We start from the raw sequence: 25653 nt of genomic DNA on the forward strand, positions 1-25653 counted from the left end.
GATTGCTGGGAGATTCAAAATGTGTTTGTTTACTGCCTACCTGACATGGTTGTTTCATTCCACATGTGTATACTATTCATTTTGTATAAAAATAGACCAAAATATGCTGACTTGCTTTTTTCTTGTGGAACAGTAACCTATCTTTCTTTCCATGCCACTTCAGCCTCTGGTACAAAATATCTTAAAGGCACTCAATCCCATCTGATCTCAGAAGCTAAGCAAGGTCACCCCTGCTCTGTATTTTAATGGGAGACCAAAAACACATACCAGGTTCTATAGGCTGTATTTCAGAGGAAGGAACTGGCAAAACCACTTCTGAGTATTTCTTGCCTCACAAAACCCTGTGAAATGCATGGTGTTTTCAGAATCAACAGGTGACTTGAAGGCTCTCCCCCCCCCTCCTCATACACATGCACACACTGTACTAATGCTAATTGTTTCAGAAATCAGTGTGTGTGTAGGGCAGCCAGCATGGTGTCGTAGTCTGGTAGTTGGACTATAACTCTGGAGACCAGGGTTCAGTTCCTTGCTCAGTCATGGAAACCCACTGGGTGACCTTCATAGAACTGTACAGTTGGAAGAGACCACAATGGCCATCCAGTCCAACCCCTTGGGTGAGTCATACACTCTCAACCCCAAGAAACCTCATGATAAACTCTTTGTTGTTGTTGTTAGCTTCCTTTGAGTTGACTTGACTCATGTGGATGAGACATCTCCACGAATTCCTATCCTCCGCTGCCTTGCCCAGATCCTACAAGCCTTTGTCCATAAACCCCCTGATTGAATTTATCCATTTGGTCTGAGGTCTTCCTCTCTTTCTTCTACCCTCTACCTTTCTTAGCATTATTATTTTTTTCTAGTGATCTCTGCCTTCTTATTATGTGATGAAAGTATGATAGTCTCAGCTTATTCAACTTAGCTTCCAAGGAGGGCTCTAGTCTGATCTGTTCAAAAACCCATTTGTTCTTAGGGTCACCATAAGTCAGAAATAACTTGAAGACACAGTTCACAGTTCAGGCAACAAAAACCTCTGTGGATAAAGAATGAGGGGCATGTGTTCTTCATGGTTAATTTCAACTAGAGTAGAGAAGAAAGTGGATAAAAAGAAAATCAGCTTATTTGAGATGTGGTGCTAGGGAAGAGTGTTGAGGATACCATGGATAACCAAAAACAAACAAACAAACAAATTGTTTCTTTGAAGAGATCAAGCCTGAACTTTTCCTGAAAGCCACGGTGCTTAAATTGAGGCTGTCATACTTTGGCCACATCATGAGAAGTCATGAATCACTGGAAAACACAACAATGGCCCTTTACAAATGGGCACCCTACAAATGGGCATCTCTTCTAGACGCCCCCAACCCTAGTACGTACGGAGTACGTACAAAATGGCAGCACCCTGTCCACCTGGGTGCCGCCATTACGACGTCACGGCCACACAGCCTCCAAACGGAGCAGCGTTGACGTGATGTCCTGGCACAACGGAAGGGCGCCTGTGGTGCCCTTTCTGCAGTGCCGGAAGGAGCTCCATTTTGGAGCTCCTTCCTGGGTTTGTGTTGCTGGTGCAGCCTTTACAGAGTTGTGCCAGTGACACAAAGGAAAAAGGGTCCGAGTGGCCCCTTTTTCCCTTTCCCCACCACTGTTGGGGTGTCCTTGGGGCTTGAAGCCCCAAGGACACCCCTTTCCAGGCCACAGGGAAGTGGCCTTTTGCCAATTCCCTGCAGCATGGAAAAGTGGCGGATAGGGACCTCAGGGCTGCTGCTGTGGCAGCTGAGGCCCCGATCCGTCGGGGGAAAGGGCTGGTACAGGCCACCCCAAAGGGGTGGTCTGTAAACCACCAATGCTAGGAAAGGTAGAGGGTAGCAGAAAGAGAGGAAGACTGCAAGCCAGATGGATAGATTCAATCAGGGAGGTCATGGGACTAAATTCACAAGATCTAAGTAGAGCAGTGGAGGAGAAAGGGGCTTGGAAATGTCTCATAAACAGGGTCACCATGAGTTACATTTGAATTGAGGGCAGTCAACAACAACAAAGAACCATTGTATCTATAGGATTTACCTGCATGTCAGCTCATGATTCAACTATTGAGTCATTGGAGTTCTGACCAAAATCAGTGGGGTAGAAAAGAGCTTTCACAAGTATCCATGTCCTTATTTTCATCTGTGTAGCACAGAGGGGTATTGTGAATCATGCTCTACCCATCTCTGCTAGTGCAGCCTTGTCTAAAAGACTATTTTATATAGTCAGATTTCACTCATACTTCCACTGAGGTGAGACATCAGTATGTACAGGACAGCAGATATACATCCAGATTTGATACATAGAGAGAGAGACAGTGTAGTTTTGTTGATTAGAGCTGGGACTTGGAGAAATCTGAGGTCTAGTCCTCACCAAGCAAGGAAACATGCTTGGTGACTTTGGGGCTGCTACACTCCCCTATTTATCTCTGGGTGGCCTACCTCATAGGATAACTGAGTGAAGAATGTAGGGAGGAGCCAGCAACTCCTTGGAGGAAAGTCATGATATAATTGTCACCAATTAACCAGCCATCCAGTTTATTTAGAAATAAATCCCAGTGCCCTGAATTGGACTTGCTCATAGGGTGATTGTGTTTTCCACTATAATAATAATAATAATAATAATAATAATAATAATAATAATAATTATTATTATTATTATTATTATTTCCCACCTCTCCCTGCAGATCATGGTGGAATTACAGCAATAAAAACAACATTACAACAATAAAAGCTACAATATCATATAAAATAAAGTCAGTACAGTAAAACAATAACACCACTATCAGTACAATGCATAAATTAAATCGTTATCTAAAATACATACCATAGGACAGTCTTATGTTTGAAGGGGTGGTTTGTTGGTGAACATCCATGTGAAAAATAAAGAACTCTAGAGAAAGGAGAACAGGGGTCTTGATATCAGCACTTTACATCTGGATAGCAATCGGAACAAGAGGCACACAGGTAACCTGGGGCCTGTTCATACTACATAGTTGTAGATCTGTGGTTCCACTTTATCTGCCATGGCAACATCTTGTGGAATCCTGGGATCTGCAGTTGGGGGTGGTATTTAGAATGTTCAGCCTAAGAGCTCTAGTGCCTTCCCAAATTACAAAACCCAAGATTCCGTAAGGTCCAGTCATAGCAGTTAAAGTGAAAAGGCCCCTGCTCATCTCCCTTTCACACTATGGAAAGTTGCATTGCATTTATATTCTATTTTTATTTAAATTACATTGTATTGCATTTATGCATACAAATTGTTTTTTTTGTTGTGTGCCTTCAAGTTGTTTACCGGGGCTGAGAATGTGTGACTCGCCCAGTAGCTTTCCATAACCAAGCAGAGAATTGAACTCTGATCTCAAGAGTCATAGTCCAATGTGCAAACCACTACACCATGAGGGCTGTCCTTGTTGTTGTTGTGTGCCTTCAAGTGATTTCCATCTTATGGTGACCCTTAGGGAAACCTCACAGGGCTTCCTTAGCAAGTTTCTTCAGAGGAGGTTTGCCATTACCAGACTAGGGCGTTTATCAGACGGGGTCTGATCCAGGGCGTCTGTGGATCAGGCGATTCGAATTCATGTTATAACGAGAATGTATTTTCATACCTGGTTGCTGTTCCATTGCCCTTCTGAACTGAGGGGGAATCGAAGCGAAGGAAGTCGCGTGATGCGGATTCAGGCAAAGCGGAGTGAGTGCAAATTGTATTTCCACACCGCTGCATACCATAGGGGATTCAACGATTCAAATTGGGACCCTTGCACATGCTCAGTGGGGCCCTGAAGGCATCCTGAACCTTTGCACTTCCGGGGCTAAGAAGGGAGCCTGGCTCCACTTTCATGCGAATGCTAGCCTCTCCAGAATGACAGCTCTCCCTTTTTTCTTCCTCCCTTCTAGTTTCCCATCCCTGGCAGCCAAATTCAAAGGGTCCTCCATGGCAGAGCCCCGATCCAATTCATCCACATCTACATCTATCCCAGTGGTCCCCAAATTGTGCCCTTTAAAGGATCCTGGGCTTCAGCTCCCAGAAGCCTCAGTCATGTTGGCCAATAGCCTGGGATTCTGGGAGCTGAAGTCCAGAAGCCCTTAAAGAGCTATATCTCTATATATCCACATCCATTCTCCTGTCATTCAGTTGCCTTCTCTTAGGTTGCATCCACACTGGGGAGATTATCCAGTTTAACTCCAGTTTAACTGTCCTGGCTCAGTGCTATGGAATTCTGGGAACTGTAGTGTCCAGAGACATTGAGACTTCTCTGCCAGAGAGCTCTGGTACCTCAACAAACTAATAACCTGAATTATTATTATTATTATTATTATTATTATTTTAAAATAATAGCTTATTATTATTTTAAAAATAAAGTTTTACTATTATGGGAGTTGGAGTTTGTTGTGGGGTCCTTGGCTCGAGGCTATGGAATTCTGGGAGTTCCATCTTTCCCTCCATCCTCATGTTTCATTTCCTTCACATCTATTTCAAAAACATTAGTATACATCCTTAGGATAGATGTACATGTGGATGAAATGGATGGGGCTCTGACATGGAGGATCCCTTTGGATTTGGCTGCCAGGGATATGTGTGTGTGTGAGAGAGAGAGAGAGAGAGAGAGAGAGAGAGGCAGGGAGGGAGAAAGCACGCTGGCCAAGAAGTTGCAGCGAGGAAGGAGACGGAAGCAGAGACAGAGCTCCAATGGAGCCCCGGTTGCCCTGAAAGCAAAAAGGGCCACTGGAAGTACATGGGGCAAATTGCAGCAGGGCATCATGGGAGATTTGCAACCTTGAGGGTCTTGCGATGGTGTTCAGGAGCACAAGCAAACTGGGATTCCACACCAGACCAATTTGCAGTGAGATCGAACAGAGCCCCAATGCGAATCGCGTCAATCCACTTATTTAGCGCACTCGCCAAAACGTGCCAAAATGAGGAGCCAGTAAGGATTCAGTTCAGAAGTCCCACGGAAGGGGCTCACATTTAAAACTACCAGGTATGAAAATACATTCTCATTATCATGTGAATGCGAATCGCCCGATCCGCAAAAGCCCGGGATCTGAGCTGCAAAGACCCCGTCTGATAAACGCCTAAGTGAGTGTGACTCGCCCAAGGCCATCCAGTGGGTTTCTATGGCTTAGCAGGGATTGAAACCCTGGTCCCTAGAGTCATAGTCCAGCACACAAACCAGTACATCACACTGGCTCTTCCTGGCTGTCCTTACCTTATCCAAATTTATGCAAGCCTCCATTTGTGTCATCTTTATTTTGTGTGTGTGGCTGTACATATGTAATCACTCTACTTGCTAGTACATAAGCATGCATTTGTGGTAACCCAAGGGTACACTGGCATTCCATAAAAGGGAACGTACTGGCATATTTCTCCCCCAGAAGACCCCCTTTTAATGAATGAGTGTTTAGCCCTCTTGTGTGTCTTAATTAGAGATATAAAGCAGATCTCTGGTCTTGTATGTTGGCAGTAGCTATGTGTCTAATGAAGTCTTGGGCATCTTGGGGATTTCAAAGACAGGCCCATCCATCCTAGGTACTTGTGTATAATGTGCATTTATATTCACCTGCTAATGAACTCCACTTGTGACCAGTCTTTGCAGCTTGTGTCCTCTGGCAATGCTAGATAAATAAGGTTCCATTTTGATTATCTATCTCTGTCACCCATGCAGGAACTCAAGGCATAGAGGAAAGTGTGGAAGTGAAGCACAGTTTCTGCATCTTTTTTGGAGTGTAGATGAAGGCATCTCTCAAAATAAACTTAGTAGACGTGCCATGTATGGCTCTGCAATTCAGCTTTTCCTGAACAGATGCTAAAGGGGAGAAATCACATTCAACTAGGATCATTAGGATTGTGTCCAGTTTGGAGAAAATGTTGGGGTAACTGCTGTCTGGTTGAACCCTTCCTCTTTCAGAGGTTCTTGGTGAACTTACGGACAGTACACACAGCCCTGAAGGGGCAGCTTGGAACCACCCTTGTTACAGCCAGATCAGGGCCACGGCAACTGCATGCCACAACCCTGATCTGGCCTTTGCAGGGCACAAAAAGGAGTCACAAAAAGCACCTCCTTTTTGCATTCTGCAAAGGGTGTGATAGTTGCATTGCCACGGCTTGGTGGTGCTCCTTTGGGGCTGCATCATATGTATGCAATACCAGAGAAGCACTGTGTGCCATGCGGTGTGGTGTGCGGTGTCACACCACCCTGCGGGTGGAGTTGGGGCATGTGTCATGGAGATGCTATGCCCCAACTCTGCACCCAAGCTGGTCCAAATGGCCGGTCTGCACAACTTCTCATTTCATTAAGATAAAACAGTTCCTAGAGCTGGGTAGCTGGATTTGCCCATCCTTTAGATTTGTTAGTCCAGAATGATGTGTCAGATCTGATGTGTCTTTACTCCAGATAATTTCCAGAAAAAGTTAATCAAGATTGTAAAAGGCCTAGAAAGCAAACCCTATGAGGAACAGTTGAGGGAGAGGGGTATGTTTAGCTTGGAGAGGAGAAGACTGAGAGATGATATTGGAGCCATCTTCAAACAACTGTAAGGTTGTCACACAGAAGATGGAACAGGCTTGTTTTCTGCTGGTTCATAGGGTGGGAATAAAACTCAAATTACATGAATGGAGATTTGTTCCAAACCTCAGGAAGAACTATCTACTGGTGAGAGTGATTCAACAGTGGCACTGGCCTCCTTGCACTCTCCTTCATCAATGGTTTCTAAACAGAAATTGGATGAGTCCCTGTAAGGGATGCTTTAGCCATAGATATCCTGCAATGGCAGGAGTTAGATGAGATTATCTATGAGGTCCGTTCCAATTCTATAGTTCTATGGTTCTGTGATGTCAGGAGGACTGTGGGGAAACAGGCAAAGGCTAAATCTGTTAAATTGGTACACCTTGGCAATCCATTTTCTTGGGAAAAGGAGGGTCTGGTGCAGGTTTTAAGAGTGGGCTCTTCCAGGGCATTGGTTTGATCTGACTTGCTGCTCAGAGATTTCCTTCCTTCACCCTGAGGCTGACTGAAGTCAATTGTTTTTGTTCCCTTTCCCTAGATTATATAACTCTTATCTATGATGGGGAAATGCTACCACAACCCTTGTCCTTTAAGTGGTTTTCCAAAGTGAAACATTCCACGTTGATCCTGAATTAAGAAACAGTCTTCCAGACAAATACCCCCCACTGAGGAACATGACCTGAATATCTCAGGCTGTTTATATGCCTTTGTCAAATTCTTGACTCTGGCCAGGTATCACCTTGAGGCCAAGCTACAACGGTTGCCCTGTTCAAAGAGATCTGCTAAGAAATGTGTAATGATATGCTTCACTTACTTTCAGTCTTTGGAGTCTTCAGTTATCCTCATACACCAATTTTTAGTAAATTGTGAATCAAATATTGACTTCAGTGAGAATTCCAATGTATTTAGGATTAGGACTGGTTAGGGTTAGAGATAGGAAAATCTACTGAGAATTCCACCTTCCAATCTCCAAATAGCCAACCACAATGTCAACCAAAATTATATTGTTACTTCTGCTGGTTGACTAAAGATAACATGGAGGCCTGTCAGCTTTTTGGAGTATTTGGCGCTTCATGGGAAGGTTTTTTCTTCATTCCTTCACTCTCACAGGGACGTCTGGTGGCAATACAGGAGACAGCCTTTTTGGTGACTCCTCTGAGGCTCTGGAACGCCTTCCCTAGAGAGGCTAGACTGGATTCCTCTGTGAAGCCCTTCCAGTGGCAATTGAAGATGTTTTTGTTTGGACAAGCCTTTGGGACTGACTGAGTGCACCTCCAGATAACAAAAGAGTTTCTGGAAATCCCAGCTTTTGTTCTTCTTGTTGTTGTTAACTGCCTCAATTCAGCCCCGATTCATGCCAACACTGTGGATGAGACAGCTCCAAGCCCCCATATCCTCCACTGCTCTGCTTAAGTCTTGTAGGTTCATGCCTGTAACTTCCCTGATTGAGTCTATCCATCTAGTATGTGGTTCTCCTTTCTTTCTACTGCCCTCCACCTTTATTAGCATTATTATCTTTTTGAGTAATTAATGCCTTGTCATGATGTGGCCAAAGTATGACAACCTCAGTTTTGCCATTTGAGTTTCTAGGAAGAGTTCTGGTCTGATTTGTTCTATGACCCATTTGTTCATTATTTTGGCTGTCAGTGGTATGCTCAGCATTTTTCTCCAGCTTCACATCTCAAATGGGTTGATTTTTTTTTTCTTATCTCCTTTTTGCATTATCAGCTCATCTTGTACAAACCAATTTTATTTTAGAGATCCCCATTACCTTCATCCCAAAGTATTTCCTGAGAGGTCCTGGAATTACCAAGTATAAGCTTCAAATAATCCCCAGGTCAATTTAAATTAACCCATTACATTTCAAAATGAACTATATTTGTACATTTTAAACCAACCCAGTACATTCCAAAATGAAATGCTTGGACTCTTTTGGGAATCAGCAGAGATGGTATGATTTCCAGGACACAGATTCAACAAAGAACAAATGAGGGAAACAAGAACATGAACTCTAAAACAAAGGGACTCTAACGTTTAACTACTACTATTATTGCTAAAGCACCTTAGCACTTTAGCTGTAACTCCTGAATGGTTTTTTTGTAAAGGCTCACTCGAAATCGGTGAAAATCATGTGTGTGCACCCCACCTGCCAAAGTAATCATATTATTATTATTATTATTATTAACCTTTATTTATGAAGCGCTGTAAATTTACACAGCGCTGTACATGCAATCTTTTTAGTTAGACAGTTCCCTGCCCTCAGGCTTACTATCTAAAAAGACATGACACAGAAGGAGAAGGGAGTGGTGACGGGAAAGGGTAAGAGGTCCAGCAGTTCCTCTCAACCTCCGAGGCCTGGACCAAGGCAGATGGACTGGAGGGAGGGCCTGGCTTCAAAATGGAAGGTTAATCATCATCCAGGGAAAATACATACTCACAAGTAGGATAATACATATACAGTATATAGCAATACAGGAAATGGATCGATAAACAGTCAACAACAGAACATCAGATAGTAAGCGACAATTATGCGATGCCTGGGAAGGCTTCTCTGAACAGGATGGTTTTCAACTCCGTTTTGAAGCTGGTTAAAGAAGTGATGACTCTTGCTTGTGGAGGAAGAAGGTTCCAGGAGTGAGGGGCAGCAAGTGAAAAGGGGCGAATCCGGGATGGGGCAGAGGAAATCCTGGGCTGGGACACGAACCCTTGACTACCAGAATGGAGGGCCCTGGTGGGAAGGTGAGGAGAAAGAAGGTCTGATAAGTAAGGAGGGGCCAGTCCATGGAGGGCTTTGAATGTCGACAGCAGGAGCTTATACTGAATGCGGAAAGGGAGAGGGAGCCAGTGAAGGGATGCCAACACAGGAGAGATGTGGTCAGAGCGGTGGGTGGAAGTGATAATGCGTGCAGCTGAATGCTGGACAGAGATTAAAGGACGGAGGTGAGAAAGAGGAAGCCCAGCCAGGAGGACATTACAGTAATCAAGTTGTGAGATCACTAGGGCATGGACCAGGATCTTGGCAGTAGAGGCGGAGAGATATGGTCGGATTTTGGCAATATTGTACAAAAAGAATCTACAAGCCTTGGCTGTGGTCTGGATCTGAGGGATACACGACAGAGAAGAGTCAAAGATAAAGCCAAGACTGCGGGCTTGCTGGACTGGTTGAATAGAAATGTTGTCCACAGAGACAGAAAAGGAGTGTTGAAGGTTGGGCTTAGGAGGAAAGACAAGAAGCTCCGTCTTGGACATGTTGAGCTTCAAACGCCGATGGCGCATCCACTGTGAGACAGCTGTAAGGCAAGACGAGACTTGCTGTTCAAGCCTTGGAGAAAGGTCAGGGGCAGAAAGATACAGCTGGGTGTCATCGGTATACAGATGGTAGGAAAAACCAAAAGAGCTGATGAGTTTTCCTAAGGACAGTGTGTAGAGAGAAAACAGAAGGGGACCCAGAACAGAGCCCTGGGGAACTCCAACAGATAAGGGAACAGGAGAAGAAGTCTGACCCCCTGCAACTACTGTAAAAGATCTGCCAGACAAGTAAGATCTAAACCAGTCGAGAACAGAGTCTGAGAACCCAAGGTCAGAGAGTATGTCAATTAGGAGACAGTGATCAACAGTGTCAAAGGCTGCAGACAAATCGAGAAGAATGAGAACAGAGTAAAGGCCATTAGCCTTGGCCTGTAAAAGGACATTCGAGATCTTTGTGAGAGCTGTCTCTGTGGAATGCCTTGGGCGGAAACCAGACAGATAGGGATCAAGGATGGAGTTGGCTTCAAGAAACTTAAGACAGCGCGAATAAACAACCCGTTCCAAAGCCTTAGAAAGAAAGGGGAGAAGAGAAATCGGACGATAGCTAGACAAAGAGGAGAGGTCAAGAGAAGGTTTTTTCAGAATTGGGGAAATGAGAGCATGTTTGAAGTCCGAAGGGAAGGAGCCTGTAGAGAGAGAGAGATTGAAGATATGGAGAAGTGAGGGCAGAAAGGAGGGAGCTATAGAGATTAGAAGATGAGTAGGAATAGGATCAAGATTATATTCATCCTATTGTCATGTACTTTTAGTTTACACTGTTAAATAAAACTGATGTGAAAGCAAGAAAAAAGGTTAGTAGTGCACAGATTCTGTGAAATGGTCTCATGCATTTCCGTAATCAAACTCCTAGCTTCAGTAATCATTAAGGAAGTCTGAGGTGGCTTCAGTAAGCCACTTTCTTACTGTTCAGCTCATCTTGACCTTTCTTACTGTTCAGCTCATCTTGAAGATCCCTTCACAACTGTCTATTATTGTAGTGTGAGTGACTGGAATCCTGTTAGCATCTTGGTTGGTGTTGGTGTGTGCCTTGAAGTTGTTTCCAACTTACAACCCTAAGGTGAACCTATCACAAGGCTTTCTTGACAAGATTTATTCAGAGGAGGTTTGCCTTTGCCTTCCTCTGAGGCCGAGAGAATATGACTTGCTCAAGGTCAACCAGTGGGCTCCCATGGCCAAACTGGGATTTGAACCTTAGTCTCCAGGATCCTAGTCCAATGCTTAAACCACTATGCCATGCTGGCTCTCATTAGTGTCTTACCCATGAGTACATTCCATCAGAAGCAGCTGGAGCTTTTTTGTCCAATGAGGAATGACCCTACTGAGATCAAGATGGCAGAAGTGGAATCACACATGTGGTGTCATTACCTATGTGGAATTGAGTGTGCAGTCAATTTCACAGTCAGGTCTGTGTTTGGCTGTGCAGGGTCAATATTCAATGGGTAGCACAATTGATATGTAACTCTGCATAATTGGGTGTACTTAAATATTATTAATTTGAGAGATTAATTAATTTCATATATTTATCGATACACCCTCCTCTGAACAAATCTTGCCAAGAAAACCACATGATAAGGGCTTTCGTAAAGTAATAATTATCACCCAGAAGTTATTATGGTATATTGATGAAATTTTTTCAGTGTCATCATTGATCCCTAAATGCATGATATTGAGAAATTCCTTTATTTTTGTTACAGGTTGTGTCAGAAGTGACTAAAGTGTAAGATGGAGAAGACTAAGGCTTGCAGCATGATAAAGTTCTTCCATTTGAAAGGTAATAATGTTAAGGAAAAAGCAACATGGGATATACAGTAAATGAAATAAAACATGTATGTGAGAGTCAGGGTGACTCAGCAGAAGCAATTAAGAGCCACACAGGTGTAGAAGGTAATGGAATTAAAAAGTCCTAAATGCCAAGGACAGAAATGCAAAGTGGATAATTGGACACACCTGAGAATTGTTAAGTGGTCAAGGCTGAGATGATGAAATCATTAATTCTGGATAGAAACAAGAGAACCAATGAGAATGGATGTACACGCCCACTGGGTGGAAACTGACAAGAGTGGGTGGTATGATCCAAGGACTATAATAATGGCTATGAATCCCAATGTATTTTGTGGGTAGTAGCAGTGGGTAGCAGTGGATAGTAGTAGTGAGGAGTTGTGTTGGATAGTTTTGGAGCTGTATATAGTAGAATAAAGTAGATCTTTTATATAAGACTACTGAGTTGTCTGGTGTCTTGAGTCAAGCTACAAGAACCAGCTGGATCCTGAAGAAGTGGGAAGACTTCTGTGGAAGCAAGAGTGAGAAGGCTTGGAGAGTTTGTCAGGGTCTTCAGCCTATTCTCTGTAACTCTGCTGCTTTAGAGCAAAGCTTTAACCACTGGCCAAAACTGGTCAGCGCCGGTGCGTAACAAGGTGGTGAGTTCGAGCCAGAGGTGAAGAGCTACAACTCCCATCATCCCTGACAAGGGTTATGGGCCCAGGTACTGCAGCACCCAGCATCCACAGAAGCTGAAAGTTCCAGAGAGTGGAAGACAGTTTTGTGGAAGACAGATCAGAGCAAGCTGTTTGCGCTGCACTGATAAGCTCCGTGAGTAACTCCTCCTGTGTTTTGATTAAGCCCGAAAGGGGTCAGCTGTGCATACTCAGAAGGACTGTGTCAATTGAGTCACTGCACAAATTAAAATGGAGATTTTGAAGTTTAGTAAATTGAACAGAAGCAACTACTCCACCTGGAAGATTTATGCCCAGTCTCTACTAGTAAAAGAAAGTTTGTGGGCAACAGTTGAAGCCGGGCTGCCAGCAGACCCTAATGCAGCCACGAAAGAGAAAGATAATAAAGCCAAGGCTTGTCTTTTTCTAATGCTAGAAGAAGACTTGATTAATGATGTCAGAGATAAGGAAACCGCCAAAGATGTGTGGGACACTCTGCAGAGACTACACACTCCTTCAACTGCCTTTGCAAAAATGCTATGGTCTAAGAGAATTTATAGGCAGAAGATGGCAAAAGGCCAGTGTGTGCTAGAGCATTTGAAAACGATGCAAGACTTGTTTGTGCAGGCTGAGCTAAGAGGAGTTGAAATAAGTAGAGAACAGCAGTGCTACATATTGATTGAATCATTAGACCCTTCTTGGGGCAACATTACCAACAGTTTGCAAAACTTACCGGAAGCAGAGCTGACTAGAGACTTAATTGTGGCCAGAATTCTGGAAGAAAACCAGAGGAGACAGTCTGAGAGAAATGACGCAGCAACTTCTAAGACTGTGCCAAATGAGCAAGCCAAGCCTGATGTGCGTGGGCTGGACCAGGCAGCTTCTTCGAGGGAGCAACGGAGATGTTTTTACTGCAAAAAGATTGGACATCTGCAGAAGCACTGTAATCTTTTGGCTGCTGAGAGAAGCAAGCAAGAGAGCAGATGGCAACCACGGCACGACCAGAGGCAGAAGCAGTCCAAACCGCCATTTTTGAAGGACAATAGAAATAATAATAAGGTGTTTGCCACAATGATCAGGGAAAAACAAAATACTAATTCCAAATGGCTTGTAGATTCAGGAGCTTCGTCCTCCATGTGTAATAACATTAACTTAATTAGTGATAGAAAGCCAGCCAATGTAAATGCTATAGTTTTGGCTGATGGGAATGAGCTTAGTACTGTAAATCAAATGGGAACAGTTTACATTCCAGGGCTAAAGGAAAACTTTAATGATGTTTTGCACGTAAAAGAATTAGAAAACAACTTGTTATCAGTGAGCAGATTAACAGACAGAGACTACATAGTCACATTTGAAAAGAACTTGTGTAAAATAACCTTGAATGGGGAACTGCGTGGCATAGGTTTGAAAAAGGATAAGCTTTATTTCTTGGAAGAAACTGTTGATAATTACAAGGTTGAGAATGCTAACAATATTGATAATGTTCCGTTGCACAAAGACTGCATACATGAGCTGCATAGAAAATTTGGCCATGCAAGTTTTAAGTGTTTAAAGAATTTAATAAGCATGTGTCCAGATCTAAAAGTGGCAGAATGTAAAAATCATTTAGACTGTACTGTTTGTAATCAAGTGAAGGTCAGAGCTTTTCCAGTTGCTAAGAAATCCAAAAGAATTGCTCAAAGACCATTTCAATTTGTACATGCAGATGTAGCCCAAGCAAATTGTTTGTCATTAGGAGGAAGCAAATATTTCCTAGTAATTGTGGATAGATTTTCAAGGTATGCTTTTGTAAGAATATTGAAAAATAAGTCTGATGCTGGGCAAAGTCTGAAAGCATGGGTAAGAATGGTAGAGAGACAATTTGATAGCAAAGTTGGGACTATTGTTACAGATAGAGGTGGCGAATTTTTAAACAACCAGCTGTATAATTGGTTTCAGAAGGTGGGAATAAGACATGAAACCACTAATCCTGCTTGTCTAAGTGAGGATGGTTTAGCAGAAAGGAAAATCCAAGACATTAAAAGGATTTCTGCTTGCCTGATGGCAGATGCAGGAGTAGGTGACAGCTTCTGGGGTGAAGCTACTCTGACTGCCATACATATAAGTAATAGGTTGTTTCATTCAGAGATTGAAGACATTCCCTACAGGGTCTTGTATGGGAGAGTGCCAAATTTTAAATACTTAAGAGTTTTTGGACAATATGCACATGTGTACATACCTGCTTGTTTTAGGAGAAAAGGAGAACCAAAAAGCAAAAGGCTTATGTTCTTGGGATATTCAGGGAACAGTTACAAATTTCATTTGGGAGGAAGAGAAGTACAGTACTCCAGGTCTGCAAATTTTGAAAGACATGCTGGCTGGGACAAGCTGCATGCCAACAAAGAAGTGTTCTTAAGGTTAGGTAGCTCAAGTGAGCAAGAAGCCCAGACTGAACCAACTTCAGGAAACGGAGGGGTTTCAGTCAAGCCAGAAGCCTCTACTAGCAGTAGTGGTAGTACCTCTGATGGGGAGACACAAACAAGACCAGTAACCACTAGGATGACAGAAGACAAAAGATTTAGCAGAAGGACAACAACTTCTAGTACAGTGATGAAGAGAGAGGCAGAACGGCAGAATTCATACCCAGGCGTAGTCACAGAGTTAGAAAGTCACCAGATAGGTTTGTTGTGACACAGGCAAGAGCTTGTACAGTAATAGAAGAGCCTGAGAGTTTTGAAGAGTTAGAAACCTTTTCTAGGAAAGAAACAGCTTATTTAAATGCAAATTTGGATGAAGAAATTGTTATGGAACAGCCACAAGGTTTTGAAGACAATGGTTGAAACAGAAAGTTTGAAGAACAGAACCAAATATGTGGGTGTAAGATACCAAAATGTAAGAGACATGGTTCAAAAAGGAGAAATAGAATTGAGGTACATAGAAACACAAAATAACATAGCAGATTTGTTTACAAAAGTTTTAACAGTAGAAAAACATGAAAGGTTGACACAAATGGTTGGAATGACATTGTAAATCACATACAATATTTTATTTCGGAGGGGATTGTTAAGGAAAAAGCAACATGGGATATACAGTAAATGAAATAAAACATGTATGTGAGAGTCAGGGTGACTCAGCAGAAGCAATTAAGAGCCACACAGGTGTAGAAGGTAATGCAATTAACAGGTCCTAAATGCCAAGGACAGAAATGCAAAGTGGATAATTGGACACACCTGAGAATTGTTAAGTGGTCAAGGCTGAGATGATGAAATCATTAATTCTGGATAGAAACAAGAGAACCAATGAGAATGGATGTACACGCCCACTGGGTGGATACTGACAAGAGTGGGTGGTATGATCCAAGGACTATAATAATGGCTATGAATCCCAATGTATTTTGTGGGTAGTAGCAGTGGATAGTAGTAGTGAGGAGTTGTATTGGAGTTGTGTTGGATAGTTTTGGAGCTGTATATAGTAGAATAAAGTAGATCTTTTATATAAGACTACTGAGTTGTCTGGTGTCTTGAGTCAAGCTACAAGAACCAGCTGGATCCTGAAGAAGTGGGAAGACTTCTGTGGAAGCAAGAGTGAGAAGGCTTGGAGAGTTTGTCAGGGTCTTCAGCCTATTCTCTGTAACTCTGCTGCTTTAGAGCAAAGCTTTAACCACTGGCCAAAACTGGTCAGCGCCGGTGCGTAACAAGGTGGTGAGTTCGAGCCAGAGGTGAAGAGCTACAACTCCCATCATCCCTGACAAATAATGCCTCGCAAATTCATGATGAGATGATGGTAGATTATGGAAACAGTTGCCCATCTTATGACACTATTGTGAGGTGAAAAAGGAATTTCCAAACTGGACACATGTCCCTCACAGACAAGCCAAGACCTGCAAGACCATCATTGATGGACGATGCAGCCACAGTGAAGAAAGTGGAGTGTTTAATCCTGAAAGACAGATGTGCAACCATCCAAATGATCATGAATGAAACTGGTCTCAGTTATGGTAGTGTGCAGAAAATTATTCATGATGAACTGCACATGTCTAAGGTGTCCACGTTTGCTAATTCCTTTCCAGAAATAAACACGGTGTGACCTTTCAAGACAGATGTTGATGCTGTTGGAACAGGATGAAGAGGATTTTTTTTTGGTTATCTGGTAACCATGGATGAATCTTGGATCTATCAGTATGATCCAGAGACCAAAACCATGAGCATAAGTGGAAGCATGCCAATCCCCCCCCCACAAAAGGCAAAGGTGCAAAAGTCAGCAGAGAAGGTCATGCTCTCCCTTTTTTGGGACTGTTGTAGAGTCATTCTCATAGGGGGCATTCCCACTTGCGATTTAAAATGAATTAATACAGAGGTTTGTTTTAAAGCGATTCAAAATAAAGCGAGCGTTATCCCGCTTTTCAAATCACTTTATTTGTATCGTTCCCATTTACGTAACATTTTATTTTAATTCGATGTAATTGACCCTGTTTCGTTCCCATTAAAGGATGAATTGGTGTATATTTAAACCGGTTTGGTTACTTTTTCTTTCACATTCACTTGTTTCGGCTGTCAATCAAAGCGACGTCATCATGATGTCACATTAATTCGGAGTAACATACACCGATGTAGCCTGTACCTGAGTTCCCACTACCTGGCCGTTTTTAATTGGTTATAAATTTTGCAGGTTTTGTTTTAACAGAGCCAATCAGGAGGCGCTTATTCGTCCTATTTTGTGTCTCCCCATATTAACTGCCATAACTCAGTGCTAGAGAATCCTGGGAATGGTAGTTTATTATGGAACCAGCACTCTCTGGCAGAGGAGGATAAATGTCTCACAAACACAACAAACACAACCATCCCATAGTTCCTCTGAAAAGAACCTCAGTTCCCCAAATTCGCTTTGGTTGCCCCATGGGGAGAGAATCTTTGCGGAAGATTGCTCCCAGGGCTGTCTGGAGAGCCATGAAGTGGGGATATGTCCTGCAAAACCCATTCCATAGTTCCTCCAAAGCCCATCTGCTGCTCAGGCAGAGGTGAAAAAGAAAAAAAGAATAGTTAAAAATGGTGTTTAATGGCTCTCCTCACACATCGGTCTATGAAAGAGGAGCAGAGGGGAGGTTGCAATCCACCGGAGGAAAGGCTATTATGCGAATGTAAGAAAATGGTGCCGGCAATGCAGAAAGAAACCAAAAAGGGTGACACCCCCAGGCCAGCCCCTTGAGTGCTGCTCCTCCCATCCTGTGCAACCCGAATCAGACGCCAAAACGTTCCCATTTAAATACAGCGATTACTATCTTGGATCAAGGGATAATACTAGGGTAGACCCTAGTATTTTTTTTACGCCAGTTTATAGGCTTCTAATCCGGGTTAAATGTTATGATTCGAATCAGATTCGAATCGCAGTGGGAACAATTGCAGGTTAATCTAGAACTGTTCTAGAGTTAATTCAGGATTGAGTGGGAATGATACACCTTGGATTCGATTTGTAAACCAGTGTATAAGCGAGTGGGAATGACCCCATAGATTACCTTGCAAAGGGGCAAACCATCACTGGCACATACTACAGCAATCTTCTGGACAAATTGCAAGATGCTCTGAAAAAGAAATGCTCTCCACTGGTATTTGTCCCCTGACAGTGCACCAGCTCACTCATCTCAAGTTGCAGTTAACAAAGCAAGGGCATATGGCTTTGAGATTTTGCAGCATCTGCCCTATTTTTCTGACCTTCCACCGAGTTACTTTTTCTTGTTCCCAGAAATGAAAAATCCATTGTGGGGTCACCGATTTGACAACACAAATAATGTCATTCATGAAGTGGAACAGCAGTTTAAGGCACAATCTGCAGACTTCTACAATAACATTATTCCAAGGGTCAAGAAATGCTGGGGAAAATGTGTAAATCTTGATGGTGATTACATAAAGAAAAGTTAACAACTACAAATCAAAATAAACTTTCTGTTAATTTTTTTTAATAGTGATAATTAAAACTTTATGATACCCCTTGTAAATCAGAAATGACTTGAAGACACACAACAAACACACACACAATGTAGGTTCTCAGTCCATGATTACAACCATCCCTCTTGTGAGTCCTCCTTTCTTATTTTCCATATGTACAGCTACATAAGGTTCAAGTGGCTTACAGCCTGGGTCTTCTTAAGAAGAAAAGAGTCTCAGATCCTCCCTCCACTTGCAAACTCCTAGCTTCAGTAATCATTAAAGAAGTCTGAAGTGGCTCATTGAAGACCTTTCTTGCTATTCAGCTCATCAAGCTGATGTGGTTGGAGAGAACATATGGCTTTAGAAACCAAAGCATTAGCTGAACAAAGAGAATTTTGCCTTTGATATATATTTAAACATGTGTGCAAACCAATGCTGTGACAAAGTTTGCTCTCTTGTCTCACCCACGCACACAGGGGCAGGATTAGAGCTAATCAGCTTAAGTTCAGGAGGATAGTTTGCACTTGAACTCTTGGAGAAACATTTCAGTCATGACACCAGTTCAGCAATGGAATTAGTTCACTAGATCAGTGGTGGACTGGGAACGTGTAGTAGAAAATGTTGATATGCTGATGCTCATCATCATCTGCCTATTGCCATGCCATTAAAAGGAGTCCTGGAAATACAGCAAATATGCTGGTTCATACCAGCATACCAATTCTAGCCATTTTCATTGTCATCAGGAGCAGGTCTTTCGTACAGTTAATAGATTTTAATTATCAATTGAAGACCAAATTAGCCACAATGCTTTGCACTGCAATACATTGTTGCTGGGAAGATCCATTTTAGAGGGAACAGACGATCAATGTGTGTGTATGCGCATCTCAGTATCAGATTTTAGGAACTCTAAGTGTCTTAATCCAGCCCTATAGGAAAAGCCTTATGCATTCCAAGCATGACCTCTGTCACTCTGGTGTGGGTTCTGCCCACTGACCAGGCCTCATGTATGGGTCTCCCTCATCATAATGTGCACATATATATATATATATATATAAAATCAGCTCAGCCTTGCTCCTGCTCTTGACTCTTCCCTCTGCACTTTCCTGTTGCGGTGCTGTTGACCAGCCTCTTTTTGTCATGAAAGAAGTATGAGGAACAATGGAAGGTCCTGCCCCTTTTGGCGAGAGAGTGCTTGTCCTGTCAGATTAAAGGCGACGCGCATGGCAGGCAGTGGTGCCACTTGAGTGGGCCGATCAGTGTTTGCAGCTCACTGTTGTCAAGGCAGAGAGGCTCATGCTGTGATGGGCTGAGTGCTTGACACTTGCAGGAACTGCCATGAGCACATATGCTGGGGAGCTGTCATGTCTCATTAGCATCAGATCCAGCCACTGAGTCTCCTCCAAAGCCAACAGACCTTGGCAAAAGGCAGAGAGCTGCCTTCTTAGGTAAGAAGAAAATATGTGCTCCTGAGGTGTCTGCCTACATATGAGATAAACTGAAACCACATTCTGTGAGGTAAACACAAGAAGGGGAAAGGAAAATTTATCTGGATTTCTTCCACCACACTTTTCAGGAGCTGCAAGAAATGATAATACAGTGGGCCCTCCACATTTGCTTGAGTTAGGGACACAGGACCCCCATGAAAGGGGAAAAACTGCAAATAAAAAACACTTTTTTAAATCTGGAAAACCACCACTTTAGGTCCTCCTGTACAACTCAACAATGCCCTTCAGCACAGTACATTGGGCAAACAGGCAGATGTTGACTATCGAATTGCACTGGAGGACCTACAAATGCCTAGAGAAGTGCTTTCTCTAGGAATTTCTATGACCTCCAATGTGACTCTATGGTCACCTTGTGGCAGAGTTGTGCTGGAGGACCTAGAGATTCCTAGAGGGAACATATTAATCAAACACATCAATAATCAAAGCCACAAAAGTCAAAGCTGCAAATGTGGAGGGTCAACTATACTGATGTATTTATGGAGTATAGATCCTACCTGATATTGTTAAGTGGTTGTTTTTGTTATAACCAGTAAATGGTTATAACTAGGATAGTAGTACACACCCTCTAATATTTCACAGATAAAACAGGAACATATGTGTCCAAATAACATCAGTGTGGTCAAAAGGGCAAACATTATTAATGAGGAAGAACATACTGGCTAGGAGAGGCTGCAGCAGTTTGCTTTTGCCTGCACCATCTGGGAAGGGCAAGAATCCATCCCCCCTCTCTTTTTCTCTCTTTCTGTTGGGTTCATTGAGTGCAAACTACTTTTGCACTTTGAACCCAGTCTGCAGCAATGGAAATCATATTAGGACAAAAGTAGAAAGTGGAAGGAGGAGAGAAACTGGGACATTTTAAAAGCTGCTGAAAAAATGGGACTGCAGAGGGTTAATTGGGTCTACCACTGTCAAACTGGGATAATTGTGAGGGGTATGGTTATTTTTTATAGCCCTTTAGCCCTCCTTTTCCCCAGTAGGTGTCCCAAGGAAGTTTACAAGATAAATAAAGCAAAATAGCTAAAACAATATATAGGACAAATGTTTTAAAAGCATTAGGATAGTGTAGGGGAATAATGTAGATTTCTTGCAGTGTGGTCTGTCTCCTAACCCCAATGAATTCCAGTGCTTCTCCCAAAGGAAATTTCACTTGCTCATCCTCTTACGTCACATATGCTATCCTCTGTCAACAATGCCCTTTAGCACAATACATTGGGCAAACAGGCCAGTCTTGTCCCAGAGAATAAATGGATGTAAATCAAACATTAGAAAAGAGAATACACCAAAACCTGGAACACTCCAGACTTCCTGGGCATTCCATCTCTGACCTCAGGACAGTGGTCCTTGAAAAGACAAAACTACAAACGAAGACTGGAAAGAGAAACAGGTGAATAAGAAAACCTGCACAAACTCCAATCCATCAACAGTGGGTTAAACATAAACAATGGCTTCCTGACACAGTGCGCTGGTTAACGCTGGGGCCTCATGAGAATGCCTTTGGCCGATTTATCACATCTCCTTTCTGGTTCCCAGCTAGCAAAACCACATTCCAAAACCACTCACTCCCTTGGTGCTTGAGGTCCTTGAGGTGTCTTCCAACTCTATGATTCTGTGATATAGGACATGCTGCCATCTCTTCAACATTGTCACAGAGATAAGGAAAGATGAAGTTTAAAATTAAGTAAAGTCATAAGTTCAACAGAAAGGCCATGCCAAAACTCCTCTGAACAAATCTTGCCAAGAACACCCTAGGATAGGATTCCCTAAGGAGCTGTGCAGACCAGTCATTAAGGTCATCCTAGGGGCAGAGTCCATACAATGTATGCCCCAACTCTGTCCTATGGTGGCATGATGCCATGCACCACTCCACACAGTGCACAGCATCACAGCGCTCCTCTGGCACTGCATTTACATGACAAAGAGCCAAAGGAGAGCCTTAAAGCTGTGGCACCGCAGCTATTGCACCCTTTCCAAGGCACAAAAAAGAGCTGCTGGAAAAGCCAGATCAGGGCCGCTGTGTGCAGTTGCTGTGGCACCAATCTGGTGAAGATGGAGGCGGCTGCAGGCCACCTCTTAGAGGCGGTCGGCACAGCCTTTTAGTTGGAGTCAACTTGCAGGCATATGACAAACCACAATATCACATTCTTCACAACAGTATTTTTCAAAGAAGTAACCATGTTAGTCTCTTGCAGCGTGAAAAGGATAAAGGAAGGGGGAGGGGGGAATGAAATGAAAACTCCTTAAAAGTGGCAGCACCTTTAAAACTAGCTGATTTTTATTTTTACATTGTCATTTCCATCAGATAATCAAGTTCAGAAATCCAGGTTTATATAGTTAAACTCTATAAACCTTTATTCAGTAACTATAGGTGCACACTAGAGATATTCCTTGTCAGAACTGAACAACAAGTGTTTGCAATGCCTATTAAACCACACACAATTTCAAAATATTGTTAGGCTAATTAATCTTTCATTACATACTCAAAACTATTTTGGTTCTTTCATTTCCCATACCTTCCCTTCCTTGTTCTTTCATCCAATTTCTTCCCATCCAAATGACTTTGGGTGTTTTGGTTGCTTCCTGTCTCCTGTATTTTGATATCACACCACATGTGCAATAATGATTCTCTACAATAATTGCTTCACTGCATATCCCATCACTGTACTCTGCCTACCCCTACATTCCTGGCAGGTAAGATGCAAAAGCAGCACCTGCCAGACATGAGCTTTCACAGATATATATCCCCTCCTTTGGATGATATACAAAAAGCTCATGAGAAAACAAAACTGGTTAGTCTTAAAGGTGCTGCCACACACCCCACCTCCAGCTTCTTTCCTCCTTTTTATTCCCCATAATATAGTTTCCATTATAGCTATGCAGTGCTGGATGGGAAAGTACAATAACATCCAAAATCCACAAAACAACCACAAAACAGAGAGATCTTTGTTGGGCCAACCAAAATGCACAATATACATGTTGTAAGGCCATTGCTTCAACTACTATATCCTTCTGGCTTGTCAAGGAAATGCTCAGCTTTGCATTAAAATGTGGCCCAATATTTGAGCTGCCCAGTGGCTAGAGTAGCCAGCTTTGATTTGAATATTCTCATGAAATAATTGGGCAACACTGATTTACCTTAAATAAATTGTGATATATCATAGGTGGATGAGACAGAATCCCAAACACTCCCACATTCTTGCATATTTCCCTTGGGAGGCAGGAAAGCATGTATAACATTTGAAAGATAAGATTCAAGAAGCTGAACAATTTCCAGCTAGACAGATGAAAAGAAAGAAGAAGGGCTGGGCTGGGCTGGCCTCTCATGAAAAGACTTTGTAAAAGGAGTATTTTTGTTTTGTTTTGGTCAGAGGCTTTGTTCACTGCCTGTGTGTGTGTGTGTGTGTGTGTGTGTGTGCACATGTATGCTATGCATGCATGGAGAGACAGAGAAAGAGAGATAACAGATTTGTACTTTATGAAACCCACCCCACATGAATATCAGATAGCTTTGTCAAAATCTGTTCCAGAGATAATGGTTTATCTATTAAAAATAAGTCTTTAATCCTATATAATCCCCTCTCTTTCCATCTTTCATATTGTTTCTACTTATCTCCATGTTCAAAACTAGGTTGTAATTAAAAAGGGCACAGAGATGATACTGCAGGCACTAAAAACTTGGAATAAGTCTGATTAACAGAAGGAAGATGGCTGGCATGGGGGAAACTTCCCTTGCCTGGCTTTCCTAGTTATGTGCTAGGTAGGGATGGGCAGAAACATTAGTTTTGATTTCTCTCCATTTCTCATGTCTTCAGACTCAAACTGGGTTTATCCTGAATGCTGAGACGTCCACTCATGAATTCATATCCCTTCCAATCATCCCAATTTGACAGGGACAGTCCTGATTAATACTCTGTTGTCCCATTTTTTCAGTTGCCTTTAAAATGTCCCACTTTAAAAGGTCTCCTCATCAAAGTGTAAAAATAGTTTGCACTCAGTTCAACAGTGGGGAGAAGAAAGGCAAGGTGGAGTCTGGATGTTTCCAATAGGTTCTGGTGAAAGTCCTCTCTACTGCATCCTCTTCTAGCTTGTGTTTTCTTCCTCATTAATAACTTTTGCCAACTTGACCACACTCTGATGTTATTTCATGGAACCATAGAAGAGACTCCAAGAACCATACAATCCACCCCCCTGCTATGTAGGAAGACACAATGAAATGACTCCCGACAGATGTCCATTCATCTTCTGTTTAAAAACCACCAAGGCAGCATAGTCTACTACAGGGGTAGGCAACCTTTTTGAGCCGGGGGCCGGGTTGCTGTCCCTCAGAAAACTGTGAGGACAAAGCCAAAAAATAAATAATTAAATAATTTTTTTAAAAAATTAAATAAATAAATAAATAAACTGGGACAAATGTAGGACAACATTTTCAAATGGTGTACACTTTTTTTAAAAAAGTGGACACGCAAAAAAAATTGCTGATTTTTTAAAAAATGTTAATATAAATGCATGTTTCTGAGGCGTCTATAGACAATTTCCCCCCTTGACCCTGCGTGTGAGAGGCCAAAGGTCCTGGCGGCAATCGGCAGCAGGACCGGTCTGGGGCCGGTCCCAAGGCCTCGCTGGGCCGCATCCGGCCTGCGGGGCCGCAGGTTGCCTACCCCTGGTCTACTATCAAACATCTCTACCATCAGAAGTTTCTTCCTAATGTTTAGGTGGAATCTCTTATTTGGAGAACACACATATCCCTGTTTTCATCTCAGAAATGTTGGAGGACATGACTTCATCCTACGTGACACTCAGTTACACACTCAGAAATCTGTATGTGTTTGCAGGTGTCCATATTCCTCTTATCATTCTCTTAATGTAGGACCCAAGGAAGCTCACATTGTAAGTTAAAACCAAATACAGTTGAAAGAATGGATAATGCAAAAGATAGAAGATAATTAAATAAACAACCAGATTAAACACATTAATTGCATACACTTAAAAAGGCAGCTAAAGCACAATAATGCTAAAAATATGTCACACACCAATTAGAAGACTTTCCGCGATTGGGACATCACAACCGCGCCACCTCCAAACGGAGCAGCACAGAAGTGACATCCTGGCGCCGCGCGAAGACGCCTGGGGCACCCTTTCTGCAGCGCTGGAAGGAGCTCCAAAACGGAGCTCCTTCCAGGTTTGTGTCGCTGAGCGCAGCCTTTAGATGGCTGCGCTAGCGACACAAATGAGAAAGGCCCCTTTCTCTTCATCCCCGCTACTGTCGGGTGTCCTTGGGGCATGAAGCCCCAAGGACACTCCTTTCCAGGCCATGGGGAAGCGGCCTTTTGCTGCTTCCCCGCGACCTGGAAAGCGGCGAATCGGGGCCTCAGAGGCTGGCACTGTGGCAGCTGAGGCCTCTGAGGCCCTGATCCAGCGAGGAAAGGGGCGGGAACAGGCCGCCCCAAAAGGGTGGTCTGTAAACCGCCATAGAGTAATTTTAACAATTTTCTTCCTGCTACAAGAAAGTCTTCAAAATCAGCACAGTATTTTCAGCCCATTCACCATTTGGGACACAGTCTGTGCAAAATTCTCATGTGATTGTTTTGTACAGAAAGCAGCATTTTCTGCTCAGGACCCAGCATTCTCTACACAGAAAATAATATTTCAACAGAGAAATAGTACTGTCTGTGCTCATTTCTGTACAGAAAATGCTGCTTGCTGTGCAAAACAACCAGGTGCAACCCAATTGCACCCTTTTTTGGTCCAGGAAATAATAAAGTTTTTCTCCATAGGAATACAGTCAGCCTTCCAAATTTACTGGGGGTAGGGGTGTATTCCCTGTGAAAGTGGAAAATCTATGAATAACTCTAGGATGTCCCCCCAAAACATATGTAACACACCAAAAAAGTAATAGCCACAGATTCAACCCACTGAGGATACCTTCAAGGTGTGTGTGTGGTCGTGGGGGTCCTTCACAAGCCAAAAGTGTGGGGGGGGGCAGCCAC

This window comes from Sceloporus occidentalis, unplaced genomic scaffold, assembly GCF_023333645.1.
Source record: "Sceloporus occidentalis isolate IW3139 unplaced genomic scaffold, rSceOcc1.0.p SCAF_2, whole genome shotgun sequence".
Lineage (NCBI taxonomy): Eukaryota > Metazoa > Chordata > Lepidosauria > Squamata > Phrynosomatidae > Sceloporus > Sceloporus occidentalis.